General features: G+C 38.1%; 1 protein-coding gene across 1 annotated transcript in view; it reads left to right on the forward strand.

Annotated features, from left to right (window-relative positions):
* The first annotated feature begins 359 nt into the window (after nt 1-359).
* The window catches only part of LOC122148168 (leucine zipper protein 1-like), a 42,630-nt gene continuing 22,520 nt past the window's right edge, over nt 360-20,469 (forward strand). Inside the window, 1 exon segment of the mRNA XM_042774151.1 lies at nt 360-668. The gene's annotated coding sequence lies outside the window, so the exon portion shown is untranslated.

A 20,469-nucleotide genomic window follows, 5' to 3' on the forward strand; every position in this document is an offset into this window, starting at 1 on the left:
ATAATTTTTAGTGAAAAAAAAAAAGTTTAAATAATTAAGAACCACATAAACTACTTGTATGCTACACGAAACTTAAATGCTTTTGTTATTAATGCTTATTTTTATTGCCTGACAGTGGAATGGATTATTGCTCAACTTTGCAATGAAGTCACATTAATTATAGGCTACATAATTTTTTATACAAATTTTTACCTTAACTATAAATTTTAATCGATTTTTTTACATTTTTTAAGTTTAATGTTTTAACACCTTTATTAATTGTTGTGCAAAAAAAAAATGTCCTGCTCTACATGTGAACTGGGTTTCCCGTTATTCTTCAAGCTTCCTCTAGAGCTCAGCGCTTGTCTGACCCGTCGCTCTTTCCCTAATCGGGGCGGGACCGTTTTGCCGTGCAGGGCGTTCTTTCTGCGGTCACAGGCGGAGTAGTCGTTCTAGGGGTGGGTCTTTCTTGGCAAAGGAAAACCCACCTTTTTCATTGTTTGGTTCTCGAGAAGGAATGTAATGGTTTGATCTTGCGGTGCAAGGGACGGGGCTGAGAGAAGGAACTAGCGAGGACCCTGCTGAGAGCTGCTCTGTTCATCCTCGAAAAGTCAAACGCGACTGAGTAGTTAGCCCTTCCAGAGAGCTACCAACGAAAAATTGTCACCGTTCTTCTCCCGTTGTTCAAGGTAAGAGAAACCCGAAGCGGGGCTAATTTAGTGGAATGGGAGCTTAATGCTGGATTCTTGCCACCTAGACACAACTCCAAACTGCGGCAACTTTGCCACCCTCCTCCCCCTCCTGTTCGCTGCAGCGGAGACGCTCGATAAGCAGGACAGCGGCGATTTTAGTCATGCTATATTTTGTGGCAGATGTAAGAATGATAGCGTCGTAGAGATGCGGGAGAAAACTTAACCGGGAGTTTCCAAACGGCGGATGTTTAGTAGCCCAGCGGTAACTAAAACATAATTTTTAGGAGGCTGAACCAGAGATTGCCTCTGTATTCTGATTGAGACGTTCTACTACAGCAGCATCACACCATGTAGCGAAATAAAGTATACGTTTACAGTATTTAAGCTCGAATTGCACTTTATTTGTTGCGCGCGAGCATCGAAATGTCAAACCGATTTCAATTCCTCGCCACGTACACCAGACGTACCCAAGAATTTTGTGTTTTCAAACAGGAAAAGTCGCTTTCTCTGAGAACAATACAGCAGACTCCGTGGGAATTTGGCTCGGTTAACTTACAAGCCAGAGTCTAAATAGTTTCATTCTTACAGAAAGCAGTTTTTTGTACTTAACCTTGAAAACATTTTCCCCCCCTTGCACGTTTCTGCCGAATAAGCACGCAAGAAAGCAATCGTTAAGGGCTTCTGTTATGAAGCTCATGTTCGCCTTTCAGATATCCCGTGTTAGATTTGGATTTCTGTATCGTAACGTGTAACTTAGCTTTTTTGACGCAGTGTGTGTCCCGACCTGTATCACTGTCGGTCTGGACGCGAATAGAATATGTATTTCAAGCCGTGGCTATTAATGTTGACAGCTGCTATTAGAGAAGTGAGGTGCGTTCACACACGGTGACAGACACAATTAAACGCGTTTGATGTCTTTAAACCATGCATGGCTCATATTTAGGCTTATATTAGAAATTGAAAGTCTGTTTTTGCCTTGGCTTAAAAATATGGTGTTTATTTTTGACTTGCGTGCTGTAAGGAAACAGTTGGATGTCGAGTAGAGGTCAGGAAGACTGATGCTTTCCTCATGTGTTTTGGCAGTCTGTGCATAATAGTGTATGTTCATGTCCCAATCGAGAATACACACACAAGCACATTTGTTTCATCTCAGTGATTTGAATTCTTTCACAAAAGGTTTGTTCTGATTTGTTCAGTGACTCTTTGTGCATGTTACATCTTTCCGCCAGTAGGTGGCGAGAAGTGAGTCCCCGCTTCTCTACTAGGCCAACATAATATGCAAAAAGTAGTTGAATGGCTGAATATTTGTGAAACAAAAATACTTTACTTGCCAAAAAACACTTTACTGCTTAAACATGGCAATTACTCCCCTATCCCATCATGCTACAGGGGGCTGAGAAGTCATCAGATTTAAAGAATGTAAAAAAGATTGATTTGTTCACAAACTAATTCAAAAAATAGTTAAATTGGTTGATCATAAAACAAACATTCCCCAGTTTTTTTTTTTTTTTTTTTTTTTTTACTTTATGAATTTTATGTCCCGGATTATTCAGTTTGTTCAGAAATATAATGTTCCAGTTTATTTAATTGTAAATGGAAATTAAATGTCTTGTTCAGTGTTTTAAATTTAGGTGTGTTTAAAATTTCTTAATTATGCACTATTCATTGTTGCTTTGTCGTTTAAGTAGTGCAGGTAGCATGTTCACACTGAAAATTCCAATAAGAAAATACTTTAAACACTTAACACTTCACACACTTAATTAGACATGTACTGTATAGTATGGGTTAGGGTTAAAAAAGGGTTCATAGCCCATACTCAGATGCTATTTGTTTGCACTATAGTTTGTATAACCAATAGGCTGGAAATCAGTTGTAAGCTTCAAAAAAAAAAAAAAAGAAGACTTCAGTAAATGAAATAAATAATTAAAAACCCTGATTCATTCATGGAAAAGAACACTGCTACCATATATACACATCAGTATTCATTTGTCAGGTAAGCAGCATTGGTTATGGTTGGGGGGGTTGGGGAGCTGACAGAAAAATGAAACACTAAGCACAGGGAGAACAGCAACCCCCATACAAGCTCCATTACATTAGGCAGGTGGGGCCCATAAAGCAAGAGAGAGAGGGAAGAAGCGTACAGAGAGGACCTGCCATGACCTGTTCCAGACTCAAATGCAGAGCATTGACAGATTTCCAGTAAGGCTCCAGAACACTTGTCTGTGTGTGTTTTAGTATGAACAGTAAACTTACCCACTCTACTAAACAGTTTACTGGCACTAGATAGTCTATAGGATTCCTTATATCTGGCTCTAGCCGTCTTTGTGTTGATACAGGAATTTTATGGAGTCAGTATTAAATATTTGCACTTTCTTGTGAGTTGCTTTGATAAAGCAGTTTCTGTGCGTCAGTGCGTTCATTTGAGTTGCATTCAGTGACTGATTAGATAAGACAAGACAGAGAGACAGAATTGGTGTTGATTCTGAATAGAAGTCGACGGGATTGTATTAAACCAAGGGGAGATTCTGTACTGTCTGGAGTTAAAGCTCATGAAAATGCAATTTAGGCTATGTTTACACGACAAAAATGAAGTCAAAAACGGAAAAGTTTTTCCCTTGCATTTTTGAAAAGTATCACGTATACACAACAACGTTTTCAATGATTCACATTTACACATATCTGTGAAAACGGGCAAAAATGCTTTATTACGTATGCCAGGCCAGTAGTTGGCACTGTCACCTTGTTAGTAAACAGTACCTGTAGGGAAGTGACAATTATATGTTGTATATGATGCCTCTCTGCTGTTGTAATATTGGTGAAGTAAATCCACACTTTGCTGAAGAAGCGTTAGCAAACTCTTGAGCAGCAACAACAGTACCATGTACTCTGCCATTGTTGTATATTTTTGTTTACGCTTGCCTTTAAAATCGACACGTACTGCGCATGTCTACATACCTAACACGTACTACGCACGTGCATGACATCACCGTTTTCAAAGATTCCCGTATTGGGTGTTTACACGGAAACGATAACGGTGGTATTTTCAAAAACTTGCACTTTGAAACCCATTTTCAAAAATATGCGTTTTCAGTCCCCAAAATGCTGTTGTCGTGTAAACGAACAGTCAAAACACATAAAAAGTTTCCAGTTTTTGGCTGAAAACGTTGTCATGTAAACAGCCCCTTAAAGTAGTTGAATACAGTTTCTAGAGCAGTGGAGCACTGCTGGTTTTAAACCCCAAAAATTGGGTAACACAGTGTTCTGATAAGGTAATGTAAATGTAAAAATCTTTACTGTCACTGCGTTCTTGCTGAATGAGAGTATTAATTACCAATACTGAAGGGTTGTTTGAGATGCCATCATCCTCAAAAACATCAACAAAACTACATAGGGTCAAAGAAACTATGACCCTGTCCCTGACTGCATTAAGCATTAAATATAGCTACTGTGTTTGGTTGGCACTTGTAAAATCTGGTTCCTGAAGCAAAACTAGCTGAGAGAGATCCACTCTACTAGAGTATGTTCAGCTGGAGATCTGCACTGCATTCTAGCCGGATGTATTTGCTTTTTGCCAAAAGCCGGCCGACACTCTTGTGTTGTTCTTTGTCTGTTTCTATTGTAGCTTATCTCTCTCTCTCTGTCTCTCATGTGTTTCATGACCTGCTCTGCCTTTTCGCATGTCTCTCACCTTAGACGGGCAAAGGTTGATATGTGATGAGCTGTTATTGTTGGTTATACAACAGTACATGTGAACTTTGTCAGCTGAAACAGGATGGGTGGGAGTGAAGGCAGGGGCAGTTCTCATTCAAGAGAAAATTAGAAGACAGTTTGCACAACGATCAAGCGATGAATGCTGGTGCACTGTAATTCCTGCCCTCTCTCTCCACTTTTCTTTATGAGCATGCCCTGCTTCTGGTTTTGCCAGTCTGCTGATTGCTTTTCCACTTGGAGGAAGCATGCAGCAAAACGCTTGTGATAGTTATCCGTGTCCAATAAGAGTAATTACCAGACTTAGCACCAGACCCGAGGATTATGGAGAGGCTAAATGACTAGTTTGAGGTTTAAATTGAATATTGCGGTTCACTCCTGGTGTTCCCTCTCTTAATCTTTTCTTTTTCTTTCTTTCTCACGCAAATGAACTGACAGATTCTGACACCACATTGTCAGTAGGTCTTCATTCTGTTACAAAATCGTAGTTTTACAGGAACATTATGGGACAGTTTCGTACTTTACATGACATCATTGTTCTTCTTTTTCTGTGAGAATAAGGCTGAGATTTGACACTTCTCCTTAAATGCAAAAGGAAGTGAAATTTGTTGTGGGTTTTGCCACATAGATGTATTTCTTGCATGTCAAATGGTAAGGTTGTTGTAAACGTCATTGGCAGATTAGCTTTTGGCACTCAGCAAACTTATTCCCAGCACTGCTCTTGACATTAACAACCAGTTGTTTTAACTTATCTTGAAAATGGCAGTGGAATAGTATACATGATCTTGAAAAAATGATTAAACTCTTTCAGTAATTATTTGTGTTCCTGTGAACTCTGACCTATAGTGCGGTGTTCATGGGTAAAGATGACCAGATCTGATGCACAGCTGAGTGTCTCTTCAGTTTTGTGCTGTCAGGGAGTGGGAGAGCTTGCTGACAGACATCTAGCTTGAGGAAGAGGCGTTAAAGTGTGAACAGCTCCTCCCACACACAAACATACACTGAACCAATCCAGTTGTCCCAGTCTGCCCTGAGGACTGATCTTCACACAGTACCAACAAGACTCTTCCGTAGCCCCTTTCACACTGCACGTTGGACCCTGAAAATTGCCAGAACATTGCCGGGTTGCCTTCTGTGTGAACGCATGCAAACACGTCCCTGGATTGATTCCGGGATTGATCCTGGTTTGGGGACCTAGTAACATTGCCGGGTTCAGTCCTGGAACGAGCTCTGTGTGAACAAAAGCCAGAACTAATGGCGTAAAGGGTGTGTCATAGTGATGACGCGCGTTATCGCGCAACTCTTTTAACGGGTGTTTTGAAGGCAGATCAACGTTTGCGACGAAAAAAATATGTGCAAACTGTAACGAAGCAGAGATCAGGTAGTTCCTCACTTTCCGCGCTGAAGCTGAGATCGTTCACCAGCTTAAGTGAAAGTTAACATGCCTAGCGTTTTCGACTCGTACATTGCACGTCACACCCTGATGTCACATGTCTTTACGGGACCTTTACGGGTTGTGTGTGCACGCACATATTCCGGGTAATCACTGGCAGTGTGAAAGGGGCAAAATCTAGCGACCCGGGAACAATTGCCGGGACACATTACCCGTGTATTTTCCGGAATTGCAGTGTGAAAGGGGCTCATGACTGTTTACTCCTGGTTTTAAAGGGATTATGAAAATTCAGTCATTTATTCTTCCTTATATCGTTTCAGACCTGTATAATGCAAAGAAAGGTATTTTTGTTGGACTCCATTGACTTTCTGTGTGCAGACAATTGTTTTACAAAATAGGTTCTTAAAATTTCTAGATTCTGATCTGGAAAGCCATCTGATCATAAGTGTGCTAAATTCAGGTATAAAAATGGTCCAGAATGTTTTGTGATCAAGTCGAAAAAATATATGTGATCAAATCACATGCATTTTAGCAGGCATCATCTGTTCATTTCAAAAGGGATCCAAGCGATCGGGAATTTTGTGTGGGAGGTAAAATATTTGTCCACTCAGATTTTTGGATTCAGGTTGGTCACACAGATTCACAGAAAGTGACTTCTGCTGTTCTTCATAAATCACTTCACTATTGACAATAGACACTGGACCCTTTTTATCTGCAAATTTTAGCCAAAAGTTCACTAATATGACCACACCTGTCTTTCCATTTGATAGAGGTGTATTAATACCAGCTGTAAACTGCATTTGAATTACCCAAACAATGCCTGCAGAATTTGTTTAAACGAGTACAAAGACATTTTTATCTGACAGTCGACTAAGACAAACCTTTATAGAGCGCATGACAGTATCGACAGCCTACATGTAATGCATGTTATCAAATGGAGTATACTTAGAAAAAAGGCTATGCATTCGACTGGACAAATACACTAGTGTACACGTATGAAAATGAAGTATACTTTGGCCTTAAGGGAGAAATAATTACTGGAAAGAGAAAGTGTGTATTTTTGGTCTGTAATCCAGGTTAATGTCTAGTTGATGTAATTGATGTCTTTGGAGTTGTTATTTGTTTGGCGTATGGTGTTCCAGGCAAACATTGCCATCATTCTGTCTGGTGATATATATATATATAGCATGCGCTGCATGTCATTGCATGCGCTGCATGTCAATATGTTTTAAATGGGTGTTCATTGACATGATGCAGTTTTGTTTATCTGCATCTGGGATTGCTGATGTGCTTGGATCTGCTCAGACCTGCTCCTTCTGTGATGTTTTTACATCATGAAAAATACTTGTGAGATGAACTCATGAGATTCTCCAATTCTAAGCACTCAAAGTCATCTATAAAACGCCCCACCCTTTCACTTTCTCACCTGCGAACAAACACGCCCGTGTTTACATTTGAGCATGTGTACAGAATACAGAAGATTTAGTGTGCGTTAAAGAGCGGGTGTGTATTTTTATGGTATTTTTACACCTGGTATTAGGATCCATGTCAGTGACCAGATTGCAAGTGGTCAGCCGAGACAGATCGCTGTTCACACCTGGTATTAACGTGCATCTCAAATGCTTGTCAGTCAGCAAATGATTCCTCATTGATCTTTGACCCTGTTTTTTTCTCCCCTTCATGACAGTATCAATGCTGCTGTTGAGGAGTGTGGGTGCGAGAGTGAGAGTGTGTTAGAAATATCTCTAAGGTCTCCTGAAATAGCTCAGTGGAACTGGAGTGATGCACACACAGCAGCCCACATGCTCTGTGATGGTGTAATGTTCGCTCTGTATCCGGGAATGGCATGCCGGACACAGCTGCAGCACTCTGCCGCTGCAGAACCAAATGGTTATATCTAAGTTCATTAGCTTCTGTGCGTGTTTGTGTTGGGTGGAGACAGGGAATTCCATCAGGGATCTGGCTGATGGCTCTCAAGCACTATCCTTATTTCCTTCTCCTGTGTTGTAAAGTCTAGTGTGCTACAGAGGGCTAATAGGCCTCTTACAGAGTTTTTTCCACCTTCAGTCTTTGAATCACTAGGACTGGATGAGATACTGGGTATTCACAATATACTTGCATTGATTTGTGTTGCTATATACAATTAAATAGTGATTCAAATAAATTTTTTATGGACATTAAGAAAGAAACCTAATGGATTTTAATTAAGAAAGGTAATGTCCAGATAAAAATGTTAGACTGGTTTTGCAATTCTTTCTTGTCTCTGGACATTTGTTATTAACAATGTGAATCTGTTCCAACTGCTCAAACAATTTGTCATTTGTGTTGTCACTCAAAAATATTCACTTCTCTGAATGTTAAAATAGTATTAAAATAGTTGTTTATCACCATGTATTGTTATATTGATGCATATAAATGGAAATTATTAAATATCATTTTTTCCTCAATTTGTCAATTTAGTGAAAGCCCATTTCTCAACTATTTTAACTAATCATTATTATTATTATCATTAAATAATTAATTAATTCATTTTAATTAAAAAAAAATTCAATTGAATTGCCTATAGCTGTTTGGTCAAGATGATGGCTCCTCTGATTTACGATAAAATCACTTTTTTTTTTTAACAATTTCATAGCAAATGCATGAATAAATGCATGAAAGGCTGAAAAAGACTGAGAAATATTTAGATATTATTATTTTTTTCTGTATTATACTCTTTACTTTTATAGTAATATCACCTACCCCTACAAATCACATGGTTTCAGGACTTACTTTCATGGCTGTTGTTTTTTTTTAATTCTTCACTGCACTGCCTATTTTTGCCCTCCACATGGAAACACAACCAGAGATTCTCGGGTCCAGCACTGACCTGATTTCCAGTCTAGCAGAGGGGTTCAGGCATGGGCAGGGAAAGAGGATGTGCCCTTCCTCCCTCTGCACTATTTCTCACAGATGCACGAATTCTAGTTTTAACTGACGTTATAGCCACGTTGCTGTCTACACACAGTACTATAACGTTCAGAGTGAGTGTTACTGAACAAACACTGAATGGACCCATCTGTCAGACATCTGACAGTTTAAAGATTTTTTGGAGAGTGAGCCGTTGCTTTCGTAATACTTTTGTTTACTGCAATCGGTGAGTAATGCAGCAAGGAGAATTTAGGAGAATCAGATTTTGCTTTATCTTGAACATCTGCCATCACCATTATGTGTTCATGCTCTATAGAGGATAGCAACATGTGCCTCCAAAGTCCACACTGATATAATGCTGGTTAGTAGTCTAGGTTAGTATTGGTCCTTGGCCATTACGACAACCTCAAGTTCACTCCAAGTTCACCATTTTGGACATTGTTTGTATGTGAGATGGAGTAATGTAATTAAACCAGGGTCATTTGACATGAATACTGCTTTTTTGTTAGTATCAGATCAGATATAAAAACAATTTTTTCCACCTTTTTCTGTTTTAGTGGCTGAAATTTCAGTACACCAGTTGCCTACTCTTGGTAACCATTTATATTTTATAGCAGTTATTAAAATAAATGCATTTTCTCTATAGGATATTTATTTTAAAGTTATTCTGCTACTTCACTTTTGCACGGCATGTGCAATCTAAGTGTTTTCCATCCTACACACATTCTCACAACAGCCGCAAGCTTATTTTTGTAATCAACTACTTGCAAACCCATAATCTGTTTAAAAATGAAGGGGCCTAAAACATTGCCCAGAGGGACACCACATATCAAGCTAATGGGAACATGTTAGCATTTGATTGGCATTTTGAAGTACTGCTTAGAATAACAGGGGTAAAAGATAGAGAACTATATCAGCTGCATCCATTTACTGGTCATGATTCAGCATCATACTGTGAAACCGTATAGGCTGAACAATTTTTTTTGAGGAACAACATAACATGTCCTTTTCTCATTCTTGACTTTTGCACTTACAGATACACCAGAGCTAAAAGCAAGGTGCCTCTAGTGTGCTTTATCCGGGGACAGTGGAACTGCATTATCTTTTATTAGAGACAGGATAGCTGTGACCTGTGAACTGTGCAAACATATTGAGAAAGTTAAACTGAGGCTGATACATGTTTGGTCTGCCCTGGTTCGTGGCCTATTCTCCCTTATCTCTGATAGAAAACATGTTTCTACTGTGACACTTGATTGTAAACATTTTCCTGAGTTCTGTAATGGCTTACATATGGTTGGGAATTTTTGCTGTTAAAAGGGCATTTCAAGTCTAAAGCTTGAAAATTCTGCCCTGCATGTCCCTTCTTGTCCTTCATACATGGTAAAACTTACCCTGCTTTTACTTTTACACCTGTAAAGCGATGGAAAAAAATACAGTTACAGTTATTAGTTCTGTAGACCTTTTTCTGTCAAAAAGATTTTATGTATGAAACCTCACAAAAAGCAATGTAATATTTCAAAACCAACTTTTTGTTTCTTAGTGTACTACAAAAACTCTTTTAAGGCAAAACAAAATAGAAATTACCTCTAGGAATGGCACACATTGTGTGCTAATGTTCAGACTATTGTTTTCCCTTTTCTGAAGAACATTTATTTGAGAAATGGACGAAATGTGAACATTAGGAATAATGTGTGACTGGATGGAACAAGACTTCCTTTGTTCACAGTCAAAATATATTATTTTCTCCATCCGGATTGGTTTATTTATGATTAATTGAACACTAAGTCTCACTAGTACATCTCTCAGATGTTTGCTCTTAAAAAACAGCTTAAAGAAGATTCTTAGGCATAAAGTGGACAAGATGGCAAAACGTGAGAATTCAAAACATTTAAAAAAGTTCAACAGTATCGCTCCCAGGCAGTAATCATTATAATTGAGCTTTACGTACTTTTAAGTAACTGAAAATTGAAAAGTATTGAAAAGTAATAACACTTAGAATACACAGGTTTTGTGAATAGAAAAGGTCTGGGGGGCCTTGCAGTATTAATTCGGAGAGGAGGGGGGCTTTGGAGTAAAAAGGGTTGAGAACCACAGCTCTAGACCATCTCATATACAGTATTTATGTCTAAGGCCTCTGAGGGTTTCTGTCAGGTCTGTCCAAATCTGTAAGGGCTGTTCTCTCTCTCTTTTTACAGTCATCAAAGCCACGAGTCAGCTCAAACTGGGCAGTGCAATGATTTCTCTTCCCTTCTCTTGTTCTCTGTGTTCTTGAGGTATTTTTGGAACTTAATGAAAAGAGAAATCTGAACTGTTTGGCCTTAAAAGGGATGTCTGGGTCAGCTGAGTGGAAAGTTGTTATTAATGCGTTTGACCGTCTCTCTTTTTTTTTTAAAGGGGCTAGAGAACACAGGAATGCTCAGGGTTGGATGGTTAAGTTGGGCTGGACTCAATCTTTGGAAAACTTGGGAAAAGGGGCATAGTTAGCATTTTTTAGAAGCCTTTCCAGCTTGCTTCAAGGTCCACTTTTTGCCCACTGGGACATGCTATGGAAGAGGCTTGTGTAACACTCAGAATCCTGTTCTGTACTGAGGACTTGAAAGTAATTTAAAAGAGCTTTTACTAGAGAAAAACGGCATGAGTTTTGCCCATTAAATGAATCTCTCTGTCTCAGCAGAAACTTTGGGTTTTAACAGCTCATCATGTGGATACTGCTCTCTTTCTTGTGTCTATCCCATGTATGATCCCGTAGAGATTATTCTGGAAATTGTACTCAGTTCATAAAGAAGTATTTTGACTATGGGTGACTGTGTTACAGTCCATTTACATGCTTATTAAAAGAATGGATTAAAGAAAAGATTGTTGTTGAGATTGGAGCATATTGGTGGTTTTCCATGATTATTATCTATAATTGTGATGAATTTACAGTATGGGAGCTGCAGAAATGAGTCTGTTTTTTGAAACACAACCGTGTACTTTGACATGTACTCTTTGTATTCCAAAAATTTTCATATAGTTTAAAAAAATGTTTGACCTTTTTCAAAACAAGTTTAAATTTAATGATGCCAAAAATGTGGTGTAACATCAAATAAAATTATATTTGGATTACATATTTTTTTCTTTTACCTTGAGTGTACACAATTATTGCTTTTATTTTAATTTTTCAAAGGAAAAAGTATAAAATATCATATGATATCATTCATTCATAAATATCAGTTGTTTTTGAGGAGTCGCAATACATTACATATTTTAAAATCAGAACTAAACTTGCCTTGGCCAAATTATCATTTTAAGAGACTTATTGACTCAGTCAAGACAAGGGCACCAAATGAATCTGATCTGGCAGTCAATATCTTTCAAATGTTGATAAGCAGTGAAGCAGTTTTGTAATTTCATTCAGAAGTTAGAAACTTCGTAACAGAGGTGTTTTCATCATATTGTATTTTTTTTTTTTTTTTTTTTTTATAAATGAAAACATCTGGAAAATTGACCCTCATGCCACTGACTAATTTAGTGTTAGTAGTTTAGTGAATGTTCTGCTGTGTAGTTCAGATGCTGTGTTCTACTGTTTAGTAAATGTCTCGCCGTCGCCATGCATCACTGCAACAAGACTGTTCTTATCTCACTGAAACAGGAGCGGCCGCTGCTGCTGCCACTGAATAAAATTATTTAAAAAAAAAGCGATCACTGATGTCATGGTCACCCTGACAACACACAGGATCAGACCAAGCTCTCAGAGCCCTTGTCCATGTCTGGTGACCTGAATTTCCATAGGAGTGGTTGGCGTACGTATTCTGATTATCCCACTTCCTGTCAATTGGTGACAAGGTGAGTGGGTCAAATCAAATGGATATGAGGTGAAATGGGATGAAGTAGGATTAAATGGGTAGAAAGAGGTTAAAGAGCGTCTGGATGTATGTGAGAGAGGGAGAAATAGGGGCAGCGCATGCACCAGTATCAACATCCTGAAGCTGACTTTCATAAATCCTGTGCTGTTGTTGGTAGGATAGATTGAGAGGGAGGGGGGTACCAGTAGAGACACACTGAGACAGGAAGCAGCGCATAAGCGGAACACATGGGAAAATTAAATGAAACATGCTTTAGTAGCTATGTGTCTAACAACAAAGAGACAGAGCAAGAAAGAAAGAGTGAATATAAATGTAAAGAGGAAAAATAAAGCAATGGGTTAAAATAAAAAAAGAGAAATCAGAGCTGAAACTTGTCCGGAGTTTTTCTCAGTGTTTGGATTCCAGCACTGCTGTCAGGCCTTGTTATGTCATCATCCATCATCAACTCTCAGTCCAAGAGTGGGACAATAACACCATGCCTGTTTCTCACGTCCAACTTTCCATCTGTCAACGGTTGCTCTTTGATTAAAAACCTCATTAGACACACAATGTTCAGCCGATTTGTTTTGATTCGCCTGATTGAGTGTCAGCAGCGCTTTTGTCAAGTATTTCAGCATTTGTTAACATGTATAGAGCAACATGTTCACATTGATTTAAGAACTTATTGACTTCATGATTAATTGTAAGCAGAGCTGGAGGCACCTGTGCATATGTTCGCCACCAAAATAAGAGCTTTTTGTCACTCTCATACTCCAGTTTCACCAACACACAAGAAAAAAAGTGGCCCTTGGCTCTGTTAAAATGAATTGGCTTTGTTCTGGCCTCTTATACATGCTCAAACCAAAAATGTTGGAAAACTTAAGAGGTGTGAATTCACCATACATGAGAAAACCATCATCATAATCTAACCCACTCAAATCTTTTGTCTATAGCCTGGCCTTGTACAGTGAGGTCTATATTGTAAACTTGGAAATAAATAAAATTGTGCTATGCTGGATAACATCAGGTTTTACATACTATATTTGGAGTTATTGATTACAAAAGATAAACCAAATGCTAAAACATTCCTAAATTCACTTATTGTTAATGTATATTTATTTTATTTTATTTAAAAAATGCAAAATAGATAAATTAGTCTCATATGCTCAGATGTACTCTATATTATTGCCATCTTCATATTTCTCGTATAGTAGAAAAGCTCTGGTTTGGTTTGCTTTGAGGTTCTTGGAGGTGAGGGGACTGATGCTTATGTGTGCCTGAAAGACCCATAATTTTTCTTCTTCTTCTGTTTCTCTCTTTCCTTGAATGCGATCTCATGGCCCTTCTGTGCTGTTTTTTTTTCTTTCTGTGATCAGTGAAAATATCCATTTTCTTAGAGAGAGGAATGTACAGGCTAACATGTACAGGTATTCTGCCTCTTTTCTTTTTTTTTCTCTGATTCTCTCTGAAGTATAAAGCAGCATGGAGTTAGCAGACCTTCTACCCCCCCCCCATTTCCAGTCTGATAAATGTGGTGGTTTAGGCCCTTGTGACGAGGCATTTGGTTTGTGAATAGTTTTAGGGGCTTTTTTGGCACCGCTGATGATTCAAAAAGAGGGATGTTGTTGATTTTGGCTTGCGTTAAGTGAGGTTTGCTGTGTCTGCACACACACCGACTCATAAACACATGTGAATCTTCATGGTCTGACCATCTGGATGACGAGGCATCTTGCTTTCCACATTCCTCTTCCTCTGTTATGCACTCATTCTTTATCAGTCTCCTTCTCTCCCCCATACACACTCATCATTTCCTCTTCATTCCTTTTTATGACTGTTTTCTCAATCCATTTAAAGTAGTTAATTAATTTTCTTTATGCCTGACGTCACTGTGGCTAAATCTAAGTCTGTCTTGTCTAGCTGATTAAAAGTGTTCGACGTCCTCTTCCCTGTCATTAGTTGCTTCTTGATATTTATAACCAAAAAAATACCTGTGTTTAGTTGGTAGAATTCCTTACCGCATTATGTCATTTAGAACTCTGGAACGTCGTTAATCTGTCGGAATAACGGCTTGTAATTCTTCTAAAACGAAAATAAATATAATTATCTATACATATACATATCATTTTGATAATATATTACATATGTCTTTATTAATTAGAAACAAACATGCAATTCAATTATGTGTTATTCAAAAAAAGAAGTATGGAAGCTTGACATCTAAATTTATTGAAATGGAATTTGAACAATTTCCTATTGCTTATTTACTTACCCTGTTCCAAACACGTATGACTTGCATTCTTCTGTGGAACACAAATGGAGATTTTTCAGACCATTCTTTTCCATATAATGAATGTGAATAAGGACATCGGCTGTCAAACTCTAAATTGATAAAAAAAAATTTAAAAAAATAAAATAAAAGTACGTCTTGTGTGATGTATTCTAAGCCTTCTGAAGTCATACGATAGCTTTGTGCGAGGAATTTCCTTAAAAACCTGCCCTTCCTGTGAGCTGTTAACAGCTATGGATCGTTGAGGAGAAGTGAAAACTTGGATCAGTCCAATTTTTGGATGATTCAGACTGTTTTTGAATTGTTTATGAATATGTGTCTGCTGATGTATTAAAGGTCTGACTCTGAGAAAAGAACAATTCATTCACTAAATGGCATCTCAGGAATGCTAATAAACCTGCTATGGAGAGTTTGGGCAAATGGCGAGATTTTCAGTGAACAGTGATTTAAATTAAAATCTGTTCCTCATAAAAAGATGTTGTATGACTATAAGACTTGGAATTTAGCACATGTTTTGTTTGACCACTTTTATAACACATTTAGCATGCCTTTCTGACATTTTGGACTTTGACAGTCCTTGTCCTCTAATGGAGAGAGTAAATAATGAAAAGAATGTGTGATTCTTAAGAATTTTTGTTGTATTTTGTACAGACACAAGACTCGCTCTGTATCATCATGTCAAACTCTGGTCATATGACAAATAGAGCAGTCATCAGTCTCCCATAAATGGTGCAATCAGTCAGTTAACGATTATTATTTCAGTTTCTACCCGCGGCCCCAAAGCTGTCAGTCTGTCAGCCGTGCTGCCTGGAACTATGTCAACATGACTCTGACCTGACTCATTCCCACCTATAATAGGATATGGACACGGCCTCCTGCTGCGGCATCAGTGCCTTATGCAGAAGCCTCTGTCTTTGTCCTGCAAAACACACAGAGACACAGACACACACACACACACTGATATTTTTCACAAGTGTTTGAATAGTATACAGATTCTTTCACTTTGATAAACAGAATCAGGAATTCTTTAGGAGCGCGAAGCAGCCCAAGTCCTGATGGATATCAGAATTCCCAGACTGTTTCCAAATGTCCAGTAACTTCACAAGATGATGAGGTAGTTCTCTGCACAGGAATCCCCTTCATCTGCAGGTTGTAGTTTGTGATTAGTGTTACCATGTCAATAAAGTTGTCAAACTTTTTGTTGTGAAAGCTGTTTTGCTCATTTTTTTTCTTTAACTCTATTCCACACTGAATATGCTCTCCTAATTAGTGTTAGGGGTAACGCATTACAAGTAACGCGAGTTACACATAATCAGATTACTTTTTTCAAGTAATTAGTAAAGTAACGCATTACTTTTAAATTTACAATGAAACATCTGAGTTACTTTTTCAAATAAGTAATGCAAGTCACTTAGTTTTCCAATTTATTCACTGACACCTCTCCTGTTCCACATTGAGAGAAATTGGGAGCGAGGTGCAGAGGCACTTCCTTCAGCCTGAGTCTTATTAATTTTATTTTTCTTGTGAAAGGGACTTCCCAGTTGCCAAAAGTATTACTTTTGAGATTGTTTGTTATTTGTTAAGCAAGCCCAGCCCAGGGGCCCGTTCTTCGTACGTGGATTACTCAGTTAGCTGGATTTTATTGTTGACAATTTGACATGATCCAGGATCGTTAGGTTCTTCGAAGCTCATCCCAGAGCGGCTGTCATGGCAACAGGTCCATTAGCTCAAACCTGCTCAGGAGAAGGCTTATTTCACATAAACAGGATTAGATTGTATAATTTTAAGTGAAGATGATGCTGAAAGTCTGTCCCAGCCACTGCTAATTTCTTACAAGTGTACCTTATTAAACCAGGAAAATTTATTTTAAAAGATGATAATTTAAAATAATTAAAATGTTGAGTATCTATAGACACAAGCTGTTTTACTTATTGAGCGATTTATTTAAGAAGGAATAGTTATCTCATCATTTTATTGCAGTCATGCACACATTCTTGTTTGAAGAACCAAATTAGCCAGAGATCAGTTATCAGGATTAAAAGATCTGGGATCTGGGATCTGTCAAATTAACTAATTATAATTTAACAAATTAAGCGAGGTACGAAGAACAGACCCCAGGTGACAAAAAATTACATAATGCATTACTTTGCTTGAAAAGTAACTAAGTAATGCAGTTAGTTGCTTTTTTTTATGGAGTAACACAATACTGAATTACTTTTAAAAGTAACTTTCCCCAACACTGCTCCTTAAGTGTGCGCGCGCATGTGTGTGTGCATGTTTTCAGTGTGTGTGTGTGTGTGTCCACCCAATTATTGAGGGCAGTTTGGAGAGCTTTGTACAAACATACCACACATACAAGCCATTCTTTTTTCTGTTCATTTGCTTTCCGTCTGTTTTGTACCCCAAAGTCAAGACAGAAAACGGTGCCAAAGGTCAAGCATATTAAACACCCACTCACTTTGATATATTCATCTCTCTCTCTCTCTCTCTCTCTCTCTCTCTCTCTCTCTCTCTCTCTCTCTCTCTCTCTCTCTCTCTCTCTCCTGCTCTGGAGAATGCTGTGTAAAAGATGTTGTTTTATCATTTTGGGCTTCTGGTATTGTGTTTATAGGTCATGCCAACCAGATGGATTTAGAAGGAAAGGGCTTTTTATTCAGGCCTTATAAGGACATGAAGTCAAATCTCACATTTACCATTTGCACTTGGCATCTCTCTTTCTCTCTCATTTTATCCACTCTCCCTCCACAGCCAGGCACTTCACATGGATTATAGAAGCCTGCCTGACACTATTCCTGGTTTTATTTGGAGAAAAAAAAATTAAAGCATGTGCCAAGTTCTTAGCAATGTACTCCCAGAATTCCTGTTGGTTTCATATGCTTTTGAAAAACATTTTTTTTCCTAACACCTTGAATATTTGGGAGTGCACACATCTTAATCATCATAATCAAAATACTACTTAAGAATTTCTTAAAAAAACAAAAAAAACATTCTTCTGATTAGGCTTTTTCTTAATTATGATATCAGGACAGTTGTATTACCTTGATGTTTTTTACAATATTCCCACCATATGCAAAAAACCAAAAAAAAACAACAACGACAAAGTGACAGTGAACAGTGACGTGACATACAGCCAAGTATGGTGACCCATACTCAGAATTCGTGCTCTGCATTTAACCCATCCAAAGTGCAAACACACAGCAGTGAACACACACACACCGTGAACACACACCCGGAGCAGTGGGCAGCCATTTATGCTGCGGCACCCGGGGAGCAGTTGGGGGTTCGTGCCTTGCTCAAGGGCACCTCAGTTGTGGTATTGCCGGCCCGAGACTCAAATCCACAACCTTAGTCAAACTCTCTAACCACTATAACAATAATTCCACCACTTCCCAAATGACTGTCATGTCTTTGACCCAAGCTTTTGTTTTGTTTTACTTCACTTTCATCAGTCTTCTGTAATTGCTCATCCAGTTGTGAATGCAGCCTGTCATTTAAAATCACACTCAGGTTAATTCCTCGGGAGGTGGGTGTGAGTGTTTTGCATGCTGCACAGAATGTGTGTGTGTGTAATAGCACATTGGAGAACACGTTCTTCAGGTCGGACTCAGGCGTTTTATTCAACATTCCTGTCTGTCAGAAAATACGAACATGAATAGAAAACATTCAGCTGCCAGCCTAATGTGCCAGTAGACAATAAAAAATGGATTCCAAAGATGTTACAAGTTTTTTTTCTTTTCTTCTCTTTAATCACCCATCCACTCACTCTTCCCTCCCCCCTTAATTCTCTTGCACTCTTTCTTTCTCTCTCCTTCGCTCTCTCTCTCACGCACACTCTGTTGTTCGTGCCATCTTTTGAACCACGTACCTCTTTGGGCGTCCTGAATTCCATGTGTTTAATTCGGGCATTCCTTCCCTTCACTCGCAGACAAAACAACAACAACAAAGAGAGAAAATTCTCTAGACCGTGAGCTCCCCCCTTCTAATCACTCCCAGGAAATGGGTTCCTGTAAAGCATGAGAGAAAGAAGGCAAAACAAACTTTGGATATATCGTGTGGTGCTTCTGAGTACATGGAGGTCATGATTGTTTGTGCTCCGGTAGGTTTGCTTTAAAGTTTCTGTTAGTGTGTATTTTAGTTTAGCTTGTGTAGTTTTTGCAACTGGTTTCAGAATGTGATTCCTAGTAGTTGTTCCTGATAGGTTGGTTTTTGTTCCAATCAGCTCACTTGTTGTTGGCACACTAAGCTGGGTTTGGTCGTATCTGCACGTCCATAATCTGCTTTTAGGCTTCTAGTTCCTATCCAGATGGACACATTACTGAACAGATAGTAATGAAAGTCGTCGGCTAAATTATTTTTCTGGTTCAAATATGAGTGGTTTTTGCAATGCTTATGGAAATGAAATGAAAACATGATACAGCAAGAGAAAGAAAGAAAATAAAGCAGCACAAGTGCTCTGAGTCTGTGTGTGTGTGTGTGTGTGTGTATGTGTATGTGTCTGGCAGACCTGTGTTTACCTTGGCCAACATCTTACAAACTGTTTACTCACGTAAATATGAGGGAACGCAAAACTACCAAACACACAGACTTATATGGAGATCTAAATAAGGACATGCCATATATTTATTTCTTTTTCAAATAAAAGCTAATTATAAATACATTATTACATTTAATACAATATATAAAAAAAATATACATACAAATACATGCATATACTACCGTTCAAAAGACAGTCTTTTTTTTTTTTTAAAGAAATTAATTTAGGAAAGACTTAATCAGAATCTGTGAATGAATCAGAAGTTGCAGTAATGAAATTTATAATATTATAATGATATACAACAACAACAACAACAAAAATCTAATAAATTATATTCTTTTGAACTTTCTATTAATCAGAAAACCTGGAAAAATTATTAGTATATTAGAAAAATCAATTGAAAAAGTTACATTTTAAAATATATCAAATTATGTTATTGTTTGAATGGTTTTGTCACATTTAACTTCTGGAGATAAAATTCTCCTAAATGTATTGCTAAGCAAACCCACTCCCATGGACATGTTTCTTTTTGTTTGCATACTGACAGTATTAATGATATAGTTTTAATTGTATCAGCCTAATTAAAGTCATGGACATTGAGTCAGTTGACTTTTGTAGCACAGCAGGTTGTGATGACTGATGATAATAAGGTGATTCACTAATTTTTTGGTGTGTCTGAAAGGAAGAGAAGAGCACAAATTGAAATGTGTGAAAAAATTAAAATGAGTGAGACACACCAAAGCTTGAACTCAATACTTCATAGCTTCATGTAGAGGGAAGGAACAGTGGCGCCGGGTTTAAAGGAAGTCACTCACAAAGGCTTTAGATGGACTCTGAGACCATATACACACTAACAAACCATTTCCTCCTCACAAACGTACACACATTGTGAACATATTAACCGATTACACTAGCCATGAACCTGTGGTTATCTGGACATCAAAGTAAAAGAATGAAATGCACACACAGTTTCGGAGATTGCATCCTTTTCCGAGTGTGTCAGTAAGGATGATTTAGTTATTAGTACTGTAGATCTGTAAACACACACACACATAACAAACAAGATAATGAAGAAACACATCACCATCATCACCATCAACAGTCTTTCTCTCGGTTTCTCTGTGGACAGTAACCTTTGAACT

Source organism: Cyprinus carpio, chromosome A17, assembly GCF_018340385.1.
Source record: "Cyprinus carpio isolate SPL01 chromosome A17, ASM1834038v1, whole genome shotgun sequence".
NCBI lineage: Eukaryota > Metazoa > Chordata > Actinopteri > Cypriniformes > Cyprinidae > Cyprinus > Cyprinus carpio.